At 39.6% G+C, this 21347-nt stretch overlaps 1 non-coding gene and 1 pseudogene across 1 annotated transcript; both read right to left on the bottom strand.

The window, feature by feature from the left end:
- Window positions 1-19325, bottom strand: part of LOC130966753 (11-beta-hydroxysteroid dehydrogenase A-like) — a 68238-nt pseudogene extending 48913 nt beyond the window's left edge.
- LOC130971394 (small nucleolar RNA R71) lies at window positions 11351-11458 on the bottom strand. Its single transcript, XR_009082616.1, has one exon. It is a non-coding gene; the product is annotated as a small nucleolar RNA R71 (small nucleolar RNA).
- Window positions 19326-21347: the final 2022 nt, after the last annotated feature.

The following is a 21347-nucleotide window of genomic DNA, read 5'->3' as shown; positions in this document are numbered from 1 at the left end:
AACAAGCATGAAACTGGCGTTCAACGCCAGAAACATGCTTTACATGGGCGTTGAATGCCCAGAACGTGCACCACTCGGCGTTTAAACGCCAGAATGGTGTGCAAAGGCAATTTACATGCCTATTTGGTGCAGGGATGGAATTCCTTGACACCTCAGGATCTGTGGACCCCACAGGATCACCTCAGGATCTGTGGACCCCACAGGATCCCCACCTAACATATTCCCACCTTACCTCCTAATCCTAGTTTTTCTCTTCCCCATATCACACTTCCCAAAACCCTTCACCAATCACCTCAAGCTCTCTTCCCAATCACCCCCTTCACCACTCACATCCATCCACTCTTCCCCATAAACCCCACCTACCTTCAAAATTCAAAAATATTTTCCCACCCATTCCCACCCTAAATGGCCGAACATACACTACTCCCTTTCCCTATATATACCCTTCCATTCTACTTCATTCTCACACAACACAACCCCCTTTTCCATACCTTGACCGAACCTACACTTCCCCTTCTCCTCCATATTCTCTTCTTCTTCTTCTTCTCTTCTTTCTTCTCTTGCTCGAGGGCGAGCAATATTTTAAGTTTGGTGTGGTAAAAGCATAAGCTTTTTGTTTTTCCATTACCATCAATGGCACCTAAGGCCGGAGAATCCTCTAGAAAAGGAAAAGGGAAGACAAAAGCTTCCACCTCCGAGTCATGGGAGATGGAAAGATTCATCTCTAAAAGCCATCAAGACCACTTCTATGATGTTATGGCAAAGAAGAAGGTGATCCCTGAGGTCCCTTTCAAGCTCAAGAAAAATGAGTATCCGGAGATCCGACATGAGATCCGAAGAAGAGGTTGGGAAGTCCTAACCAACCCCATGCAACAAGTTGGAATCTTAATGGTTCAAGAGTTCTATGCCAATGCATGGATCACTAGGAACCATGATCAAAGTATGAACCCGAATCCAAAGAATTATCTCACAATGGTTCGGGGGAAATACTTAGATTTTAGTCCGGAAAATGTGAGGTTGGCATTCCACTTGCCCATGATGCAAGGAGATGAACGCCCCTACACTAGAAGGGTCAACTTTAATCAAAGGTTGGACCAAGTCCTTATGGACATATGTGTGGAAGGAGCTCAATGGAAGAGAGACTCCAAAGGCAAGCCAGTTCAACTAAGAAGAATAGACCTCAAGCCTGTAGCTAGAGGATGGTTGGAGTTCATTCAACGCTCCATCATTCCCACTAGCAACCGATCTGAAGTTACTGTGGATCGGGCCATCATGATTCATAGCATCATGATTGGAGAGGAAGTAGAAGTTCATGAGGTCATCTCCAATGAATTCTACAAAATAGCCGACAAGCCCTCCACCATGGCACGGCTAGCTTTTCCTCACCTCATTTGCCATCTATGTTACTCAGCTGGAGTTATCATAGAAGGAGACATCCTCATTGAAGAGGATAAGCCCATCACCAAGAAGAGGATGGAGCAAGCAAGAGAGACCCTTCACGGTTCTCAAGAGATGCATGAGGAAGCTCATCATCAAGAAATCCCTGAGATGCCTCAAGGGATGCACTTTCCTCCCAACAACTATTGGGAGCAACTCAACACTTCCTTAGAAGATTTGAACCACAATGTGGAACAATTAAGGGTGGAACATCATGAGCACTCCATCATTCTCCATGAAATAAGAGAAGATCAAAGAGCAATGAGGGAGGAGCAACAAAGGCAAGGAAGGGACATAGAAGAGCTTAAGGACATTGTTGGTCCTTCAAGAAGAAGACGCCACTAAGGTGGATTCATTCCTTGTTTTTATTCCTTTCTGTTTTCGGTTTTTAATGTTGTGCTTATCTATGTTTTGTGTCTTTATTTCATGATCATTAGTATGTAGTAACCATGTCTTAAAGCTATGAATAAAATCCATTAATCCTTCACCTCTCTTAAATGAAAAATGTTTTAATTCAAAAGAACAAGAAGTACATGAATTTCGAATTTATCCTTGAATTTAATTTAATTATATTGATGTGGTGACAATACTTTTTGTTTTCTGAATGAATGCTTGAACAGTGCATATTTTTGATCTTGTTGTTTATGAATGTTAAAACTGTTGGCTCTTGAAAGAATGATGAACAAAGAGAAATGTTATTGATGATCTGAAAAAAAAATCATAAAATTGATTCTTGAAGCAAGAAAAAGTAGTGAATAGCAAAAGCTTGCGAAAAAAAAAGTGGCAAAAAAAATTAGAAAGAAAAAGAAAAAGCAAGCAAAAAAAGCCATTAGCCCTTAAAACCAAAAGGCAAGGGTAAAAAGGATCCAAAGCTTTGAGCATCAATGGATAGGAGGGCCCAAGGAAAAAAAAAATCCAGGCCTAAGCGGCTAAATCAAGCTGTCCCTAACCATGTGCTTATGTCATGAAGGTCCAAGTGAAAAGCTTGAGACTGAGTGGTTAAAGTCATGATCCAAAGCAAAAAGAGTGTGCTTAAGAGCTCTGGACACCACTAACTGGGGACTCTAGCAAAGCTGAGTCACAATCTGAAAAGGTTCACCCAGTTATGTGTCTGTGGCATTTATGTATCCGAAGGTAATACTGGAAAACAAAGTGCTTAGGGCCATGGCCAAGACTCATAAGTAGCTGTGTTCAAGAATCAACATGCTTAACTAGGAAATTCAATAACACTATCCGAAATTCTAAGTTCCTAGAGAAGCCAATCATTCTAAACTTCAAAGGAAAAAGTGAGATGCCAAAACTGTTCAGAAGCAAAAAGCTACAAGTCCCGCTCATCTAATTATAATTAATATTCATTGATATTCTGGAATTTATAGTATATTCTCTTCTTTTTATCCTATTTGATTTTCAGTTGCTTGGGGACAAGCAACAATTTAAGTTTGGTGTTGTGATGAGCGGATAATTTATACGCTTTTTGGCATTGTTTTTAGGTAGTTTTTAGTAAGTTCAAGCTACTTTTAGGGATGTTTTCATTAGTTTTTATGTTAAATTCACATTTCTGGACTTTACTATGAGTTTGTGTGTTTTTCTGTGATTTCAGGTAATTTCTGGCTGAAATTGAGGGACTTGAGCAAAACTCTGAAAAAGGCTGACAAAAGGACTGCTGATGCTGTTGGAATCTGACCTCCCTGCACTCGAAATATATTTTCTGGAGCTACAGAACTCCAATTGGCGCGCTCTCAACGGCGATGGAAAGTAGACATTCAGAGCTTTCCATCAATATATAATAGTCCATACTTTATTTGGAAATTGACGACGTAACTTGGCGTTGAACGCCAAGTACATGCTGCTGTCTGGAGTTAAACGCCAGAAAAACGTCATGATCCGGAGTTGAACGCCCGAAACACGTTATAACTTGGAGTTCAACTCCAAGAAAAGCCTCAGCTCGTGGATAGATCAAGCTCAGCCCAAGCATACACCAAGTGAGCCCCGGAAGTGGATTTATGCATCAATTACTTACTCATGTAAACCCTAGTAGCTAGTCTAGTATAAATATGATAAGTTACTATTGTATTAGACATATTTTGACAGTTTAATCTTTTGACTGGTTAGTCTTTGATTATTCGGTCTCTTGATCACTCAGGGGGCTGGCCATTCGGCCATGCCTGAACCTTTTACTTATGTATTTTCAACAGTTGAGTTTCTGCACACCATAGATTAAGGGTGTGGAGCTCTGCCGTACCTCAAGTTTTAATACAATTACTATTACTTTCTATTCAATTCTCTTCTATTCTTATTCCAAGATATACGTTGCACAACACTTTGATGAATGTGATGATCCGTGACACTCATCATCATTCTCACCTATGAACGCGCGTGATTGACAACCACTTCCGTTCTATCTTAGGCCGGGCACATATCTCTTAGATTCCCCAACAGAATCTTCGTGGTATAAGCTAGATAGATGGCGGCATTCATGAGGATCCGGAAAGTCTAAACCTTGTCTGTGGTATTCCGAGTAGGATTCTGGGATTGAATGACTGTGACGAGCTTCAAACTCCTGAAGGCTGGGCGTGATGACAAACGCAAAAGAATCAAGGGATTCTATTCCAACCTGATTGAGAACCGACAGATGATTAGCCGTGCTGTGACAGAGCATAGGAACGTTTTCACTGAGAGGATGGGATGTAGCCACTGACAACGGTGATGCCCTACATACAGCTTGCCATGGAAAGGAGTAAGAAGGATTGGATGAATATAATAAGAAAGTAGAGATTCAAGAGGAGCACAGCATCTCCATACACTTATCTGAAATTCCCACTTTTGATTTACATAAGTATTTCTATCCCTTTTACTTTCTTTTTATTATTAATTTTCGAAACCCAAAACTATTCAATCGGCCTAACTGAGATTTACAAGGTGACCATAGCTTGCTTTATACCAACAATCTCTGTGCGATCGACCCTTACTCACGTAAGGTATTACTTGGATGACCCAGTACACTTGTTGGTTAAGTTGAACGGAGTTGTGTCCACACATAGTTAAAAAGCAATGAATTTTACAAAATACAATAACAAAGGAATCACAATTTCGTCCACCATAGTTCAGTTCGGACCCTTGTAGGGCTTTGCCGATGAAGTAGATGGGTTGTTGTCTACTTTTGTCCTCTCTGACTAGCACTGAGGCTATTGTCCGATTTCCTACTGTGAGGTACAACACCAGTGGCTCTCCTTCCCGTGGTCGAGTTAGAATAGGTGGTCGTCCCAGGAATCTTTTGAAATCCTGGAAAGCCTGCTCGCACTCCGTTATCCATTCAAACCTCTTTTTCTTCCTTAAAGTGAAGTAGAAGGGGAGAGATCTTATGACCAATCCGGCTAGAAATCTGGACAAAGCTGCCAGTCTCCCATTGAGTTGTTGTACCTCTTTGACACAGGTCGGACTCTTCATGTCAAGTATGGCCCGGCATTTATCCGAGTTCACCTCAATTCCTCGTTGTGTTAGCATGAAACCCAAAAATTTGCCAGCTTCTACTGTAAAGGTGCACTTTGCGAGATTAAGTCGCGTGCCATGCTCTCTGATGGTGTTGTACACTTTGGTGAGGTCAGGCAGTAATGATTCCTCACTTTGTATTTTTACCAACATGTCGTCCACATATACCTCCATGAGTCTTCTGATATGATCTGCGAAGATCTTGTTCATTAGTCTTTGGTAGGTATCTCCCGCGTTTTTGAGTCCGAATGGCATGACGATATAACAGTAATTTGCTTTTGCGGTTAAGAATGAGATTGTTTCTTGATCAGGTGGATACATCGGGATTTGATTATATTCCGAATAAGGATCCATGAAAGAGGGGTACTTGTATCCGGAGGAGGCATCCACAAGAGTGTCTATGCTTGGGAGTGGATAGGGATCTTTCGGGCAGGCTTTATTGAGATCAGTGTAGTCGGTGCACATCCGCCACTTCCCATTTGACTTTCTTACTAAAATAATATTGGCTAGCCATAATGGGTACTTGACCTCTCTTATGAATCCTGCCTCTAGTAGAGCTCGGACTGTTCTTCCACAGCTTGGGATCTTTCCGGTCCGAGTTTTCTATGCTTCTATTGTACTGGCCGAGATTCTGGGTATACTGCCAATTTGTGGCACATTAGTTTGGGGTCTATGCCTGGCATGTCCGCGGCCTTCCATGCAAAGAGGTCGGCATTATCCCTTAGGAACTGTATCAGAGGGCCTTTTGTGTCATTATTCAAAGTTGCTCCACTGTTTGTTGTTTTGTCTGGAGTATCTCTGATATGGACTTATTCGATCTCGCCCTCAGGTTGTGGACGAAGCTTTTCTCGACCTCGAACTCCCCCGAGTTCGATAGTGTGGATTTCTTCTCCTTTGCCTCTAAGGTTCAGGCTCTCGTTGTAGCAGCGTCGCGCAGTTTTCTGGTCTTCTTTTACTGTGGCGATCCCTTCTGGGATTGGGAACTTCATGCACAGATGTGGAGTTAAAACTACCGCGGCGACCTGATTCAGTGTTGTCCGACCTATCAATGCATTGTAAGCTGAGCTCACGTCGACTACAATGTAGTCTATGTTAAGTGTCCTTGACCGGGTTCCCTTTTCAAAGGTTGTGTGTAGTAAAATATATCCCAGGGGTTGGATTGGAGTGTCTCCTAGTCCAAACAAGCTGTTCGGATATGCTTTGAGCTCTTTTTCTTGTAGGCCGAGCTTGTTAAAGGCAGATTTAAACAAGATATCCGCCGAGCTTCCTTGGTCCACTAGTATGCGGTGGAGGTTAGCGTTGGCCAATATGATAGTAATGACCATGGGATCGTCGTCATGTCCCGGGATGATGCCAGTCGCGTCTTCTTAGGTAAAAGTAATAGTAGGGAGGTCGGGTGAACCCTCTCCTCCCCTAACGTGATATACTTCTTTAAGGTGTCTTTTGTGGGATGATTTGGAGATTCCTCCTCTTGCGAATCCTCCATTTATTATGTGAACGTGCCTCTCCAGGGTGTGATGTGGTCGGTCAGCTCGTCCGACCTCTTCATCCCTTCTTCTTTTTCTGTGTTCATCCGTCTTGTTGGCTAAGTACCGATCTAGTCTCCCTTCTCTTACCAATTTTTCTATGACATTCTTCAAGTCGAAGCACTCGTTGGTAGGATGTCCATAGATTCGATGGTATTCACAATATTCTGTTCGATTTCCCCCTCCTTTTTTGTTTTTGATTGGTCGAGGTGGTAGAATCTTCTCAGTGTGGCACACTTCTCGGTAAACATCTACAAGAGACACCCAGAGTGGGGTGTAATTGTGGTATTTCTTAAGCTTCTCTCCGTGTTGATCTTCTTTTTTCTTAGACTCTTTATCCTTATCCCAGGAGGAGTAAGAGAATCTGGGTTTTGAGGTCTCTCCTAGTCGAGAATTTTCTTTCATGTTGATATACTTCTCTGTCCGTTCTTGCACTTCATTTAAAGATGTTGGGTGTTTCTTTAATATGGAGTGACTGAAAGGTCCTTCTCGTAGGCCATTGATAAGGCCCATGATGACTGCTTCTGTTGGTAGGCTTTGTATGTCCAGGCATGCTTTGTTAAATCTTTCTATGTAGTTGCGAAGGCTCTCCCGATCTTCTTGCTTAATCCCTAATAAGCTCGGGGCGTGTTTGGCTTTGTCTCTTTGGATAGAGAATCTGGCAAGAAATTTCTTGGCTAAGTCGTCAAAGCTTGTGATGGATCTAGAAGGCAAACTGTCGAACCACTTAATTGCCGCCATTGTTAGAGTAGTTGGGAAGGCTTTGCAACGAATAACGTCCGAGGCGTCGGTGAGATACATTCTACTTCTGAAATTGCTGAGGTGATGGCTTGGATCCGATGTGCCGTCGTACAGGGTCATGTCGGGAGCCTTGAAGTCCTTTGGGACTTTGGCTTTCATGATCTCTTTGGTTTAGGTCTTGATCTTTGTGAGAGCTATCTTCATGGCTGGACCGAGTAGTCTTGGTTTGAGATCGGTTTTGAGCTTTAAGAGCTTGTCCTCTAACTCTCGGCGTCACCTAGTTTCCCTTCGAAGGTCCTTCTCGGCTTTCCGTTGATGCTCGATCTCTTTTTCGAGCTGTTTGAGGTGATCCTGCCGAGCTTGTAGAGCCTCTAGAATTTCTGTGTTTGGGAGTTGCTTATCTCTTCCGTTTTGAGGTGTGTCTTTGGAGGTGGTATCTGATGAGCGGATAATTTATACGCTTTTTGGCATTGTTTTTAGTATATTTTTAGTATGTTTTAGTTAGTTTTTATTATATTTTTATTAATTTTTAGTTAAAATTCACTTTTCTGGACTTTACTATGAGTTTGTGTATTTTTCTGTGATTTCAGGTATTTTCTGGCTGGAATTGAGGGACCTGAGCAAAAATCTGATTCAGAGACTGAAAAGGACTGCAGATGCTGTTGGATTCTGACCTCCCTGCACTCGAAGTGGATTTTCTGGAGCTACAGAAGCCTAATTGGCGCGCTCTTAACGGCGTTGGAAAGTAGACATCCTGAGCTTTCCAGAAATGTATAATAGTTCATACTTTGTCTGAGATTTGATGGCCCAAACTGGCGTTCCAAATCAGCTATAAAACTGCCCGGCGTTAAACGACGGAACTGGCACAAGAATGGGAGTTAAACGCCCAAACTGGCACAAAAGCTGGCGTTTAACTCCAAGAAAAGTCTCTACACATGAAAGCTTCAATGCTCAGCCCAAGCACACACCAAGTGGGCCCGGAAGTGGATTTTTATGTCATTTACTCATTTCTGTAAATCCTAGACTACTAGTTCTCTACAAATAGGACCTTTTGCTATGGTATCTTTGTATCTTTGTATCTTGGTATCTTTGGACGCCTAGTTCTTAGATCATTGAAAGGTTGGCCAGTCGGCCATGCCTAAACCTTGTTCTTATGTATTTTCAATGGTGGAGTTTCTACACACCATAGATTAAGGTGTGGAGCCCTGTGGTACCTCGAGTATTAATGCAATTACTATTGTTCTTCTATTCAATTCAGCTTATTCTTATTCCAAGATATTCATTCGCACTCAAGAACTTGATGAATGTGATGATTATGTGACGCTCATCATCATTCTCACTTATGAACGCGTGCCTGACAACCACTCCCGTTCTACAAGCAAACAAGGCTTGAATGTTTATCTCTTGGATTCCTTAATCGGAATCTTCGTGGTATAAGCTAGAATTGATGGCGGCATTCAAGAGAATCCGGAAGGTCTAAACCTTGTGTGTGGTATTCTGAGTAGGATTCAATGATTGAATGACTGTGACGAGCTTTAAACTCCTGAAGGCTGGGCGTTAGTGACAGACGCAAAAGAATCAATGGATTCTATTCCAACCTGATTGAGAACCGACAGATGATTAGCCGTGCCGTGACACGGTGCGTTGAATATTTTCACTGAGAGGACGGGACTGTACCAATATATATCTTGCCATGGAAAGGAGTAAGAAGGATTGGATGAAGACAGTAGGAAAGCAGAGAGACGGAAGGGACAAAGCATCTCCATGCGCTTATCTGAAATTCTCACCAATGAATTACATAAGTATCTCTATCCTTGTTTTATGTTTTATTCATAAATCATCCATAACCATTTGAATCTGCCTGACTGAGATTTACAAGATGACCATAGCTTGCTTCATACCAACAATCTCCATGGGATCGACCCTTACTCGCGTAAGGTTTATTACTTGGAGGACCCAGTGCACTTGCTGGTTAGTTGTGCGAAGTTGTGAAATTATGTTTAGACCATGGTATTGAGCACCAAGTTTTTGGAGCCATTACTGGGGACTGTTTGAGTTGTGAAAAGAATGAATCACAATTTCGTGCACCAAGTTTTTGGTGCCGTTGTCGGGGATTGTTGAGTTTGGACAACTGACGGTTCATCTTGTTGCTAAGATTAGGTATTTTTCAGAGTTCTTAAGAATGAATTCTAGTGTTTCAAGGTGATGTTCTTATCATCACCAAAGCTGATTGATTCTCATCAATTTAGCTCTTGAATGTAATGTCCTGCTGAAGCTTGGCTAGCCATGTCTAATTTCTTTAGACTGAAGCTTTAGACTAACATTGCATGATTCTTGGAATTCTCATTAAGAATTTTGATATCTTCATTTTCTTTTTCACTTAATTTTCGAAAAATTCAAAAAAAATTACAAAATCATAAAAACCAAAAATATTCTCATGTTTCTTGTTGAGTCTAGTGTCTCATTTTAAGTTTGGTGTCAATTGCATGTTTCTGTTCTTCTTGCATTTTTTGAATTCATGCATGTGTCTTCATTAATCTTCAAGTTGTTCTTGATGATTTCCTTGTTCTGATCTTTAAATTCTCTTGTCTTGAGTGTTTTGTTGTTTTTCATATGCATTCTCATTTTGTTAGTGTCAATGGTATACAAACTGCTAAGTTTGGTGTCTTGCATGCATTGTTATTTGATTTTAGTTACATTTTGATTATTAAAAATCCAAAAAAAAATTTTAATTTGTGTCTTTTCAAGTCAATAATACAGAGAATTGAAGATTCAGAACATACAGCAGAGGAATTACACAGAAAAAGCTGGGCGTTCAAAACGGCCAGTGAGGAAGGAAAACTGGCGTTTAACGCCCAAAAGGGGTGAGTTTTGGGCGTTAAACACCAGAATGTATACCATTCTGGGCGTTTAACGCCAGGATGGCACAAGAGGGAAGATTTTGTTTTTAATTCAAATTTTTTCAGGTTTTCAAAATTTTTCAAAATCAAATCTTTTTCAAATCATATCTTTTCAATCAAATCTTTTTCAAAATTAATTTCTTTCCATTTTCAAAAATACTTGCTATCAATTAATGATTTGATTCAACATTTCAAGTATGTTGCCTTTTCTGTTGAGAAAGGTTTAATGTTTGAATCATATCTTTTCTTGTTAGCCAAGTCATTAATTTTAAAAATCAAATCTTTTTAAATTGTTTTTCAATCATATCTTCTCAATCATATCTTTTTAAAATCGTATCTTTTCCTTCATATCTTTTTAATCACATCTTTTTCAAAATAGTTTTCAATCATATCTTTTTTATTTCTAATTTCAAAATCTTTTTCAAAAATCACTTTATTTCTTTTCCACTCTTAGTTTTCGAAAATCAATTAGTTTTTTTTTCAAAATATTTTTAAAATCTTTTGCTTTATTTTCAAAAATTTCTTCCCCTCTTCTCACATCCTTCTATTTATGGACTAACACTCCTCCTTAATACACAATTCGAACTCCATCTTTCTTGATAAGTTCGAATTCTTCTACCTCTTCCTTCTATTTTTCTTTTCCTCTGACACCTCAAGGAATCTATATACTGTGACATAGAGGATTCCATATTTTCTTGTTCTCTTCTCTTTCATATGAGCAGGAGCAAAGACAAAAGCATTCTTCTTGAGGCTGACCCTGAACCTGAAAGGACCTTGAAGCGAAAGCTAAGAGAAACTAAGGCACAAATCTCTGTAGAGGACCTAACAGAAATCTTCAAACAAGAAGAAGACATGGCGGCCGAAAACAACAACAATGCCAACAATGCAAGGAAGGTGCTAGGTGACTTTACTGCACCTACTCCCGACTTCTATGGGAGAAGCATCTCTATCCCTGCCATTGGAGCAAACAACTTTGAGCTTAAGCCTCAATTAGTTTCTCTAATGCAACAGAATTGCAAGTTCCATGGACTTCCATTGGAAGATCCTCATCAGTTTTTAGCTGAGTTCTTGCAAATCTGTGACACTGTCAAGACTAATGGGGTTGACCCTGAAGTCTACAGACTTATGCTATTCCCTTTTGCTGTAAGAGACAGAGCTAGAATATGGTTGGACTCACAACCTAAAGAAAGCCTGAACTCTTAGGAAAAGCTAGTCAATGCCTTATTGGCAAAGTTCTTTCCACCTCAAAAATTGAGTAAGCTTAGAGTGGAAGTCCAAACCTTCAGACAGAAGGAAGGTGAATCCCTCTATGAAGCTTGGGAAAGATACAAATAATTTATCTGAAAGTGTCCTTCTGACATGCTTTCTGAATGGAGCATCATAGGTATCTTCTATGATGGTCTGTCTGAACTGTCCAAGATGTCATTGGATAGCTCTGCTAGAGGATCTCTTCACCTGAAGAAGACGCCTGCAGAAGCTCAAGAACTCATTGAAATGGTTGCAAATAACCAATTCATGTACACTTCTGAAAGGAATCCTGTGAACAATAGGATGAATCAGAAGAAAGGAGTTCTTGAGATTGATACTCTGAATGCCATATTGGATCAGAACAAAATATTGACTCAGCAAGTCAATATGATCTCTCAAAGTCTGTCTGGAATGCAAGCTGCACCAGGCAGTACTAAGGATGCTTCATCTGAAGAAGAAGCTTATGATCCTGAGAACTCTTCAATAGAAGAGGTGAATTACATGGGAGAACCCTATGGAAACACCTATAATTCTTCATGGAAATATCATCCAAATCTCTCATGGAAGGATCAACAGAGACCTCAACAAGGTTTCAACAATAATAATGGTGGAAGAAACAGGTTTAGCAATGGCAAGCCTTTTCCATCATCTTCTCAGCAACAGACAGAGAATTCTAAGCAGAGCCACTCTGACTTAGCAACCATGGTCTCTGATCTAATCAAAACCACTCAAAGTTTCATGACTGAAACAAGGTCCTCCATTAGGAATTTGGAGGCACAAGTGGGACAGCTGAGTAAGAAAGTTACTGAACTCCCTCCTAGTACTCTTCCAAGCAATACAGAAGAGAATCCAAAAGGAGAGTGTAAGGCCATCAACATGGCCGAACTTGGAGAGGATGAAAAGGCAGTGAGCGCCACTGAGGAAGACCTCAATGGACGTCCACTGGCTTCCAATGAGTTCCCCAATGAGGAACCATGGGAATCTGAGGCTCACACTGAGACCATAGAGATTCCATTGGATTTACTTCTGCCATTCATGAGCTCTGATGAGTATTCTTCCTCTGAAGAGGATGAATATGTCACTGAAGAGCAAGTTGCTAAATACCTTGGAGCAATCATGAAGCTAAATAACAAGTTATTTGGTAATGAGACTTGGGAGGATGAACCCCCTTTGCTCACCAAAGAACTGGATGACTTGTCTAGGCAGAGATTACCTCAAAAGAGACAGGATCCTGGAAAGTTTTCAATACCTTGTACCATAGGCACCATGACCTTTAAGAAGGCTCTGTGTGACCTAGGGTCAACCATAAACCTCATGCCTCTCTCTGTAATGGAGAAGCTAGGGATCTTTGAGGTGCAAGCTGCAAGAATCTCACTAGAGATGGCAAACAATTCAAGAAAACAAGCTTATGGACTTGTAGAGGATGTTTTGGTGAAAGTTGAAGACCATTACATCCCTGCTGATTTCATAGTCCTAGAGACTGGGAAGTGCATGGATGAATCCATCATCCTTGGCAGACCCTTCCTAGCCACAGCAAAGGCTGTGATTGATGTTGACAGAGGTGAATTGATCATTCAAGTGAATGAAGAATCCCTTGTGTTTAAGGCTCAAGGATATCCCTCTGTTACCATGGAGAGAAAGCATAAAGAGCTTCTCTCAAAATAGAGTCAAACAGAGCCCCCACAGCCAAACTCTAAGTTTGGTGTTGAACCCCCACATTCAAACTCTAAGTTTGGTGTTGGGAGGTTCCAACATTGCTCTGAACATCTGTGAGGCTCCATGAGAGCCCTCTGTCAAGCTACTGACATTAAAGAAGCGCTTGTTGGGAGGCAACCCAATGTTATATTTATCTAGTTTTTCCTTTGTTATTTTATGTTTTTGTAGGTTGATGATCATGGGAAGTCACAAAATCAATTGAAAAAGCAAACACAGAATGAAAAACAGAAAGAAAAATAGCACACCCTGGAGGAAGACCTTGCTGGCGTTTAAATGCCAGTAAGGGCAGCAAATGGGCATTTAACGCCTAGTCTGGCACCATTCTGGGCATTTTACGCCAGAAAGGGGCACCAAACTGGCGTTAAATGCCAGGAAAGGGCAAGAAGCTGGCGTTAAACGCCAGAAAGGGGCACCAGCCCGGCGTTTAACGCTAGAATTGGCATAGAGAGTATTTTTGCTCGCCACTTGGTGCAGGGATGACTTTTCCTTGACACCTTAGGATCTGTGGACCCCACAGGATCCCCACCTACCCCACCACTCTCTCTTCTTCACCCATTCACCAATCACCTCAACACCTCTTCCCCAAAAACCCTTCACCTATCAAATCCCACTATTCTCTTCACCACTCACATCCATCCTTCATAAAACCACACCTACCTCACCATTCAAATTCAAACCACTTTCCCTCCCAAACCCACCCTCCCATAGCCGAACCCTAGCCCTCTTTCCACCCCTATATAAACCCATCTTGACCCCCTCATTTTCACACAACCTAAACACTACTTCCCCCTTTGGCCGAATAACAAAGCCATCTCCATCTCCATCTCCTTCATTTCTTCTTCTTCTACTCTCTTCTTTCTTTTTTTGCTCGAGGACGAGAAAACCTTCTAAGTTTGGTGTGGTAAAAGCATTGCTTTTTGTTTTTCCATAACCATTTATGGCACCCAAGGCCGGAGAAACCTCTAGAAAGAGGAAAGGGAAGGCAAAAGCTTCCACCTCCGAGTCATGGGAAATGGAGAGATTCATCTCAAGGGTGCATCAAGACCACTTCTATGAAGTTGTGGCCTTGAAGAAGGTGATCCCCGAGGTCCCTTTCAAACTCAAAAAGAGTGAATATCCGGAGATCCGACATGTGATCCGAAGAAGAGGTTGGGAAGTTCTTACCAACCCTATTCAACAAGTCGGAATCTTAATGGTTCAAGAGTTCTATGCCAATGCATGGATCACCAAGAACCATGATCAAAGTGTGAACCCGGACCCAAAGAATTGGCTTACAATGGTTCGGGGGAAATACTTAGATTTTAGTCCGGAAAATGTAAGGTTGGAATTCAACTTACCCATGATGCAAAGAGATGAACACCCTTACACTAGAAGGGTCAACTTTGATCAAAGGTTGGACCAAGTCCTCATAGACATCTGTGAAGAGGGCGCTCAATGGAAGAGAGATTCAAGAGGGAAGCCGGTTCAACTGAGAAGGCATGACCTCAAGCCCGTGGCTAGGGGATGGTTGGAGTTTATCTAATGCTCAATCATTCCCACTAGCAACCGGTCCGAAGTTACTATAGACTGGGCCATCATGATTCATAGCATCATGATTGGAGAAGAAGTAGAAGTTCATGAGGTTATAGCCCAAGAACTTTATAAGGTGGCGGACAAGTCCTCTACCTTGGCAAGGTTAGCCTTTCCTCATCTCATTTGTCACCTCTGTTATTCAGTTGGAGTTGACATAGAGGGAGACATCCTCATTGATGAGGACAAGCCCATCACTAAGAAAAGGATGGAGCAAACAAGAGATTCCACTCATCATGAAATCCCTGAGATACCTCAAGGGATGCACTTTCCTCCACAAAACCATTGGGAGCAAATCAACACCTCCCTAGGAGAATTGAGTTCCAATATGGGACAACTAAGGGTGGAGCACCAAGAACATTCCATCCTCCTCCATGAAATTAGAGAGGATCAAAGAATCATGAGAGAGGAGCAACAAAGGCAAGGAAGAGACATTGAGGAGCTCAAGCACTCCATATGATCTTCAAGAGGAAGAACAAGCCGCCATCACTAAGGCGGACCCGTTCTTTAATTTCCTTGTTCTTTATTTTCCTGTTTTTCGAAAATTATGCTTTATGTTCTATCTATGTTTGTGTCTTATGATCATTAATGTCTTAGTGTCTATGCCTTAAAGTTATGAATGTCCTATGAATCCATCACCTTTTTTAAATAAAAAAATGTTCTTAATTGAAAAAGAGAAGAATTGCATGAATTCTGAATTTTATAACAGATTAATTATTTTGATGTGGTGGCAATACTTTTGTTTTCTGAATGTATGCTTAAACAGTGCATATGTCTTTTGAATTTGTTGTTCATGAATGTTGGCTCTTGAAAGAATGATGAAAAAGGAGACATGTTACTGAGGATCTGAAAAATCATAAAAATGATTCTTGAAGCAAGAAAAAGCAGTGAATACAAAAAAAAGGGAGAAAAACAAAAAAAAAAAGAGAAAAAAGGAAAAAGACGAAAAAAAGAGAAAAAAAAATAATAATAAAGTTGTGATCCAAGGCAAAAAGAGTGTGCTTAAGAACCCTGGATACCTCTAATTGGGGACTCTAGCAAAGCTGAGTCACAATCTGAAAAGGTTCACCCAGTTATGTGCCTGTGGCATGTATGTATCCGGTGGTAATACTGGAAGACAGAGTGCTTTGGGCCACGGCCAAGACTCATAAAGTAGCTGTGTTCAAGAATCATCATAGTTAACTAGGAGAATCAATAACACTATCTGGATTCTGAGTTCCTATAGAAGCCAATCGTTCTGAATTTCAAAGGATAGAGTGAGATGCCAAAACTATTCAGAGGCAAAAAGCTAAAAGCCCCGCTCATCTAATTAATACTGATCTTCATAGATATTTTTGGAATTCATTGCATATTCTCTTCTCTTTATCTTATTTGATTTTCAGTTGCTTGGGGACAAACAACAATTTAAGTTTGGTGTTGTGATGAGCGGATAATTTATACGCTTTTTGGCATTGTTTTTAGTATGTTTTTAGTATGTTTTAGTTAGTTTTTATTATATTTTTATTAGTTTTTAGTTAAAATTCACTTTTCTGGACTTTACTATGAGTTTGTCTATTTTTCTGTGATTTCAGGTATTTTCTGGCTGGAATTGAGGGACCTGAGCAAAAATCTGATTCAGAGACTGAAAAGGACTGCAGATGTTGTTGGATTCTGACCTCCCTGCACTCGAAGTGGATTTTCTGGAGCTACAGAAGCCCAATTGGCGCGCTCTCAACGGCGTTGAAAAGTAGACATCCTGAGCTTTCCAGAAATGTATAATAGTTTATACTTTGTCCGAGATTTGATGGCCCAAACTGGCGTTCCAAATCAGCTTTAAAACTGCCCGGCGTTAAACGACGGAACTGGCACAAGAATGGGAGTTAAACGCCCAAACTGGCACAAAAGCTGGCGTTTAACTCCAAGAAAAGTCTCTACACATGAAAGCTTCAATGCTCAGCCCAAGCACACACCAAGTGGGCCCGGAAGTGGATTTTTATGTCATTTACTCATTTCTGTAAATCCTAGGCTACTAGTTCTCTACAAATAGGACCTTTTGCTATGGTATCTTTGTATCTTTGTATCTTGGTATCTTTGGACGCCTAGTTCTTAGATCATTGGGAGGCTGGCCTGTCGGCCATGCCTAAACCTTGTTCTTATGTATTTTCAACGGTGGAGTTTCTACACACCATAGATTAAGGTGTGGAGCCCTGCTGTACCTCGAGTATTAATGCAATTACTATTGTTCTTCTATTCAATTCAGCTTATTCTTATTCCAAGATATTCATTCGCACTCAAGAACTTGATGAATGTGATGATTATGTGACGCTCATCATCATTCTCACTTATGAACGCGTGCCTGACAACCACTTCCGTTCTACAAGCAAACAAGGCTTGAATGTTTATCTCTTGGATTCCTTAATCGGAATCTTCGTGGTATAAGCTAGAATTGATGTCGGCATTCAAGAGAATCCGGAAGGTCTAAACCTTGTCTGTGGTATTCTGAGTAGGATTCAATGATTAAATGACTGTGATGAGCTTCAAACTCCTGAAGGCTGGGCGTTAGTGACAGACGCAAAAGAATCAGTGGATTCTATTCCATCCTGATTGAGAACCGACAGATGATTAGCCGTGCCGTGACAGGGTGCGTTGAACATTTTCACTGAGAGGACGGGACTGTAGCCACTGACAACGGTGATGCCCAACATACAGCTTGCCATGGAAAGGAGTAAGAAGGATTGGATGAAGACAGTAGGAAAGCAGAGAGACGGAAGGGACAAAGCATCTCCATGCGCTTATCTAAAATTCTCACCAATGAATTACATAAGTATCTCTATCCTTGTTTTATGTTTTATTCATAAATCATCCATAACCATTTGAATATGCCTGACTGAGATTTACAAGATGACCATAGCTTGCTTCATACCAACAATCTCCGTGGGATCGACCCTTACTCGCGTAAGGTTTATTACTTGGACGACCCAGTGCACTTGCTGGTTAGTTGTGCGAAGTTGTGAAATTATGTTTAGACCATGGTATTGAGCACCAAGTTTTTGGAGCCATTACTGGGGACTGTTTGAGTTGTGAAAAGAATGAATCACAATTTCGTGCACCAGTATCCGTGTTTTTGTTTGGCGTTCTGCCCACCAAACCCAAGTCGTGGTGGGATGACTTCCAGATTCCCCGACAACGGCGCCAATGTTCCGAGGGTTACTTGAAACTGTAGATCGATCTCGGATGAGATATGCGGTGATGGTCGGTGCTGTTGTGTCTGACCTGTTTAGAGCTGGTGGCCGGAGCTGACGTGTCTGACTTGTTAGACTTGGCGGTGCTGCTGATCCTTCGTCATTGGAAAGTGGTGGTACTTACAAGAAACTCTTATGCTTAAGTTAGCACGTGCTTTAGGCAGGTTTTTGTAGAATAAGAGTATGAGTTATACCTGAGTGCTCCAGTGCATTTATAATAGTGTGGGGAGTGACCTTTCTAGAAATAAGATAGTTATCTTATCTTATTTTTGAGTGAAGTCATCTTATCTTTTTAGGAGAACCGCCTTATCTTTCTAGGCTCTGACCACCTTTAAATTTGGGCTGGGTCCCCTCGTTTGGGCCTACTTCGATCTTTTACTCGATCTGGCCGAACTCTTTTCAAAATAGGTCAGAAAACCTAACCTGAAGAGGTCGGTCGTTTTTGTCTTTAATCAACCCGGGTCGAACAACTCGACCCAGGACATGAACAGTCCTCAAACTCTCATATAAGCTAATTACTGCTGCTTTGCTTGCCTGAACATGGAAAACACGTTATAATGTAATTGTAATTGACACAAAGAGCCACACATGATGACATGAAGGGAAAGAAGCTTGAGTATTAATTACATTGTAGAATATCGTTCTAGGAGTAGGCAACCATCCAGCCGAGGAAACTATTGCTATGATCTTGCCGCTTTTTCTGAGGTGTGGGATCGAAAAATAAGTGGCGTACGCCGAACCCCACAGGTTAATGTCCTGTTAAGCAAACAGGGAAACAAGTTCTTCATATATAATTAACTAACCATTAGAAGGCAGAGTAAAACATTGAAGATTTTCAGTAGTTACCATTGCGGGTGCAAAATTACTGATATCAGTGGCGTGTTCAAACAAGCAAACAGGAACAACCCCAGCATTGTTCACCAGATGATCCACTGCAAAAACAAACGGCTGATTAATCCCTAAACTTGAAAATCATAATTCCTAATCATACATTAAGTTTTAATACTCACATCGTCCAAATAGGTTGACCGTGCAGTCAACGAACCGCTGACAATCTTTGAGTATGGAAACATCTACAGGAATGGTAATGACATGAGGAGAACCAAGTGCCATGGCTCTTTGTGCAACCTCCTTCAGTCGATTCTCTCTTCTAGCAAGACGAGCCAGACGCGCTCCTCTTCTTCCATATTCATATGCTATATGCTTTGCAAACACAAAACAAACGCATCACATATAATATAACAAACACTTTTTCCTTTAAGAATATATGAGAGAATAATTGCTAATTAAGGTACCTCGCCTATCCCTGAGGAAGCTCCAGTTATAAGGATAACTTTGCCTGCAACGTTCTCTTTAAGCAGTGATCTCAGAACGTAGTAGATAATCTTGAATAAGAGGTAAGGTGGTAAAATGTAAAGGGGCAAAGCTATACACGTAGGTGGAACTAGGATGTTCAAGATCCATTCATCCACAACCATTATTATTGCTGCCTGAAGGAAAACGGTGAGAGATGGGGGGAAACACCAAGGAAGTTGACACATATATATGATAGGAAGGTTTTCACATGTTTCAATGTATTATAGTGGAACAAACCTATACCAGTAACATAACGGTTGCAGGTAATTTATTTGTCGTATTCTATATAGTATAATTTCAAATTCATCCCTAAGCTAAGAAGGCAAAATACCAAAAGAGCAGTGAAAAAGAGGACAAGCATAGTTGTATTTGGCTATAAACAGCTCTAAACCGATGAACTGAATAGCATTGGATTATTATGGACTGGCCTTGTATGTTTGAAACAGTGAGTAGTGTTCAAGTGATAGAATATTAATTTTTTGTCTTTACTATTAAAATTTTTAGGATTTGAACATCTATATACATAATTCAACTGGGTACAAAGGCCTATTATAAAAAAGATAAATAATATTAATAAACTAAATAAATTTAAATATTACATGAAAATCTCAAATAAAAAAACGTACATACATATCTCATGTATATTTATAACAATATATAAAAAGAATATATAAATTTGGTCCCCAATCTTATCTTTTTAATTTATTTCTATTATTATTTTTCAAAAATGTTCGGTTATTCTCTAACCAATTTTTATAATTATTAAATTTTGTATATGAATATGTATTTATTTATTTTTAAGATTTTAATTACTTTAAATCTAAAAGTATTGAATATTTTTTATTTTATTTATAATGTAATTAATAATATTTATTTTATTTAATATCTAATAAATTTAGATTCTGATTTTTTCTATTTTTTCACCATAATTAAATTGGCATAGTCCCTTTAATTGATTTGTAATTTTAATTTCTGTCGTAATAATATTTTTTCTTAATGTAATACTTAGACATTTTTATTTATTTTATACCGATAGTAATTTTTTATTTTATTTAATATCTAATAAATTAAAAAAATATATATGAATTTTATGTCCGATTCTTTCTTTATAATGAGGTGCCCAATTCTTTCTTTTCATTTTACCTTGCCACTAAAATTTAACACAACATATGTAGTTATTCTACGAAGTTAAACAAATGTCACGTTGACTTAACATTTTCTTTTCTATATCTATATATAAGAACCATAACCCCCATGAAAATATTTCTGTTCTCTTTAATAGTGTGATAATTCAAAACATTATTTCATTGAATAATATTGGTCATTTTTTATAGTCACTTTCTGTCTTCTTTCCATTTTTATATTCTCCTCTTCTTCTCAACAACTCTTAACATATAATTTCCTCTCTTACACTACTGTCTCATTAGAATTTGTCTCTACCTCTGTATTGTATATCTTATACGGTGAATAAATATATATAAAGATTTTCTTAAAAAATGATGAATTTATTTATTTATATTTTTTATTTAATATTTAATAAATTTAGCAATTTACTTAAATAAAATGATTGAGAAAAATTTTTACTCAAATGCAACAATTGCAATTCCTTTACTTGGGTGTCCTGATTCATTATTATGTATTATCACGTTTTACTTTTTACACATAAACTATGACAGATAAGCACGGTTTATAAAGTGTCCAAGATGAGCATAAACCGTGGTAACCAAGTACGGTTTATGAAGAGAGAACTTTAATCATAAAACCTTGTTACTTTCTATATATATAAGTAAGATTCAAGCTGTTGAAGAGAAGTATTTTACAATGGTGAGGAAGAGAGTTTTCTAAATAATAAGGGCAAATCACACTATTAAACCAGAATAGAGGAGAAATTACATATTCAACTAAAGCAAAAAATGTAACATGGATCAACTAGAAGCGTATTTTTATGTAATTCGAATCAAACTAATTCGAATTACAAAGCAACAGTGATTCGAAGTTGATCAATTCGAAATATGCAGCCAAAATTCGTACGTAATTCGAATCTACCTGATTCGAATTATGCATGCAGATTGACCAGGGTAGTTTGAATTACACTCATTCGAATTATAAGGGATGCAATTCGAATTACACAAAAAAAATTATCT

Source organism: Arachis stenosperma, chromosome 3 (genome assembly GCF_014773155.1).
Source record: "Arachis stenosperma cultivar V10309 chromosome 3, arast.V10309.gnm1.PFL2, whole genome shotgun sequence".
Lineage (NCBI taxonomy): Eukaryota > Viridiplantae > Streptophyta > Magnoliopsida > Fabales > Fabaceae > Arachis > Arachis stenosperma.
This window is presented reverse-complemented; position numbering and strand designations above follow the sequence as displayed.